The following is a 4,521-nucleotide window of genomic DNA, read 5'->3' as shown; positions in this document are numbered from 1 at the left end:
GGCCTGCGCATGAAATCTTTTAATGTGGGGAAACTGGTGCGCAGGCAGTAACCACATGAAACTTGACAGGAGGAAAACCCTGACCTAGTGGCAAGGAGAGCTGAGACAACCAGGGGCCTCCCTCCTCTTGCAGTCCTCATTTGCCTTCACAGCCTCGGAGTACTAGAAGTTCCTCTATATGCGCCTGATCTGCCATCGGGGTCTTTTGAAGTTTGGACCATGATGAGTCAGGAGCCTCGCCTCAGACCTGCTCACCAAGGGGGACCCTACCAGGAGTATAAAGGCTCTGGATGATATAGCTCTGAGGATCTTTAGCCCACGCAAGCCTCTCCACCATGACAAAGTTGCGGTCCATCAGAAAGCAACACCAGGAACTGTTCATGGCATTCATTGACCTAACCAAGGCCTTTGACTCTATCCATTGTGATGCCCTATGGAAGGTGCTGTGTAGGTTTGGATGTCCACAGAAATTAATTTCCATCATCAGACTGCTCCATGATAGGATGATTGCCACCATTCTGTGCACGGCTCAGAGACCAAACCATTCATCATTTGCATTGGTGTCAAGCAGGGCTGTGTCATTGCTCCAACACTCTTCTCCATTTACATTGCCATGATTCTGATTTTCATTTGCGACTGCCTTCCTGATGGAATTGGGATTCAGGATCACAGGATGGCCAATTCCTCAATCTTCGACATCTCCAAACAAAATCTAAGATCACAAGAATTGCAGTATGCAGATCACTGTCATTCTTGCATACCCAGAGGCCGACTGCAAAGTACCCCTAAACCTTTTTGCAGATGCCTATCACAGCCTAGGTCTCTCTCAACATCGGGAAAACCAAGGTACTCTACCAGCCCTCACCTGCACAAACCACTCTTTGTACTCCACAAATCACCATCCGTGGAGAACCCCTGGAAAATGTGGACCATTTTCCATACCTTGGCAGACACCTCTTCCAAACAGCCAGCATTTGACACAGAAATTGAATACAGGATCCGCTGTGCCAGCATATCTTTTAGAAGACTATTCAAATGAGTCTTCAATTATAGGGATCTGCAAACAGGTATCAAGATCCTGGTTTACAAGGCAGTTGTAGTCCCCACACTTCTCTATGGGTGTGAGACTTGGGTAAGCTACAGATGACATCTGAAGAGGCTGGAGTGGTTCCAGCAGCGCTGCCTCAGGAGGATTCTCAGGATCAGCTGGGAAAACCGACTCACTAACATCAATGTTCTCTCTGCAGCCAACAACAGCAGTATAGACACGCAGGTCATGAAACACCAACTCTGCTGGGCTGGCCACTGTGTACGTATGCCTGGCCCTTGCCTCCCAAAGCAAGTACTCGTCTCTCAGTTAAATCAGAGAAGAAGGGCTTGTGGAAGGCAGCAGAAGTGTTTCAAAGACATACTGAAAGTACACCTCAGAAAGGGAGGCATCAACCCAACAAACTGGGAGGACTTGGCACGGAACAGAACACAGAGGTGCCACACCATTCACCACACTGGCACCACAGCTCGCTTGGAGGAGAACAGATGTGATCACAAGACAGAGAAGCAACAAAGGAAGAAAGAAAGGGCACAACACTCCAGCCAACAATGTCGCCTCCAAGATTGTGCCTGTAATCTGCAGAGCAAGAATTGGGCTCCTCAGCTACTTAAAAACTCACCAGTGAACCCCGTTGGCAAATATCATCCTCGCATCAAGGGACAGCGAAGAAGACTGACTGAGAGTATGTCTACATTACGGCTGTGCTGGTGCTGTAGACTGAAGGGGTTTTTCCATCAAGGTAGGTAGTCCACATCTCTGAGAGGCCATAGCAAGATTGATAGAATCATAGAATCATAGGACTGGATCTGGAAGGGCCTAGAGAGGTCCAATCCCCTGAACTCAAGGCAGGACTAAATATTATCTAGACCATCCCTGACAGGTGTTTGTCTAACCTGCTCTTAAAAATCTCCAATGATGGAGATTCCACAGTCTCCCTGGGCAATTTATTCCAGTGCTTAACCACGCTAACAGTTAGGAATTTTTTCCTAAAGTCCAACCTAAACCTCCTTTGCTGCAATTTAAGCCCCCTGAGAACAATTCTTCTCCCTCTTCCTTGTAACAACCTTTTATGTGCTTGAAAACTGTTATCATGTCCCCCCTCAGTCTTCTTTTCTCCAGATTCAACAAACCCAATTTTTTCAATCTTCCCTCACAGGTCATGTTTTCTAGACCTTTAATCATTTTTGTTGCTCTTCTCTGGACTCTCTCCAATTTGTCCACATCTTTCCCGAAATGTGGTGCCCAGAACTGAACACAATACTCCAGTTGGGGCCTAATCAGCGGAAGAATTACTTCTCGTGTCTTGCTTACAACACTCCTGCTAATACATCCCAGGATGATGTTTGCTTTTTTTGCAACAGCGTTACACTGTTGACTCATATTTAGCTTGTGATCCACTATGACCCCCAGATCCCTTTCTGCAGTACTCCTTCCTAGGCATTCATTTCCCATTTTGTATGTGTGCAACTGATTGGTCCTTTCTAAATGAAGTACTTTGCATTTTTCCTTATTGAATTTCATCCTATTTACTTCAGACCATTTCTCCAGTCTGTCCAGATCATTTTGAATTTTAATCATATTCTCCAAAGCACTTGCAACCCCTCCCAGCTTGGTATCGTATGCAAACTTTATAAGTGTACTCTCTATGCCATTATCTAAATTATTGATGAAGATATTGAACAGAACCGGACCTAGAACTGGTCCCTGCGGGAACCCACTCTTTATGCCCTTCCAGCATGACTGTGAACCACTGATAACTGATGGGAGTCTCCTTCTGTCAACCTAGTTGCCTCAACACCAGGGGTTACATCGACCTACCTCTGGCACTCAGGGCCCAAATTTTTTCACAGTCGTGAGTGACATAACTAAGTCAATCTAATTTGTAAGTGTAGACCAGGCCTGAGTCACAATCCTGTTGACAGCTGTTAATAATACTGCAGGTAAAACCAGCAACAAGAGGATTTAGCCACATGATGTGATGCTATTATAGAAATATTATCCAGTTAGCATCCTCATCAGAATGGACCCCTGTTCAAGGATAATGCTTGAAAAAGGACTCCCGGATTACCCACTCACATGCTGTCTACCCTCAGGCTGAGTTGCTCATCTTTTGAATGACCCTGTTTGGACACACAGTATTTTAAGGTCTCGCTGCACTGCAGTACAATTTGTTTTGTTTACACACTCCAGCTTTTCAAACTAAACGGCTTCCCTTATCTACGGTGCTGAGATGCTAGAGGGAACTTGACATGGCTCTGTAATGGGATCTGGGCAGCAAGACAAAATCTCGCAACAGCAAGCACGAGGATCAGCAGCGGTTGGGAACACTGGTGTGAGGGAGCCACTTGCATCACTCTGCAATGGCTCCTCCTCCAGCAGACCCAGGAACTGCCCTGGTGGGGGCTGGAGGTAGCTGTGGCTGGGTCATACAAGGTGCTAACAGTCAAAGGGAAGCTGCCTTCGAGATGAGGGGGAGAAAAAAGGAAAATATCGGAGGAGAGATCACAGGGGGGTTTGGAGGGTTTGCAGCATGAGCATCAGGAGAAAAGGCCTTTTCTGTAACAGTACCTCGCTCTAGTTTTTAGAGCTATTGGACTACAAACCGGTCACCAGCATAGTGCTGAAGACTGCTCAGCCTGGGGCTTGCTGAGGAAAAGTCCACATTTGGGGGGCAAGAAGAAAATCTCTCTCCCTCTCTCTCATTTGTCAGGTGGATGAAGCTGCTCAAAGGGTTGGAATGTTAGAATAAGTCCTGGGAGACATGGAAGGAAGGGAGAGCAGCTGAGTTGGTCTCAGAGGTATGATAAATGCAATGTATCCTATGGCTGTTACAATGGGTTGTGTTTGTGCGTGTCTGTGTGCGTGCGTGCGCGCGCGCAGTGTAGACCTGAAGTGTAGACCTGAAGAAGAGCTCTGTGTGGCTCTCACCCCAACAGAAGTTAGTCCAGTAAAAGATATTACCTCCCCCACCTTGGCTATGTGTGTGTGGGTGTGTATAGACCGATAGGAACGGGCTTTATATCTACCCAATATATTGTATTTTAAAATTCAGCCAAAATTTATTTATAGTGATATTTTTAGCCAGAGGCAAAAAATATTACACCCCTTACGGTAGCCCCACCACTGGAAACAGTTGTAGGAAGAGTCATGAAACCCAAGAATCAGATTCCTAAACCCAATTGACAGATTGAAAGAAAAAAAGTATAGCTGAGAAGAGGAGCTGTTTGCCTAGTGCACCAATTTCTCCAGAGAGCAGAAAGGGGATGGAGGTTCAACCCAACCTCTGTTTCAGGACATGGAAGCTGAGCTTCCATTTTAGCAGTGCATTGAAATTCTAATGCCTTGCATAATGACAGGTTTCAGAGTAGCAGCCGTGTTAGTCCGTATTCGCAAAAAGAAAAGGAGTACTTGTGGCACCTTAGAGACTAACAAATTTAGGTGCCACAAGTACTTCTTTTCTTTTTTTGAAA

This window comes from Dermochelys coriacea, chromosome 8 (assembly GCF_009764565.3).
Source record: "Dermochelys coriacea isolate rDerCor1 chromosome 8, rDerCor1.pri.v4, whole genome shotgun sequence".
Classification (NCBI taxonomy): domain Eukaryota; kingdom Metazoa; phylum Chordata; order Testudines; family Dermochelyidae; genus Dermochelys; species Dermochelys coriacea.
Note: the sequence above shows the minus strand (reverse complement) of the source record.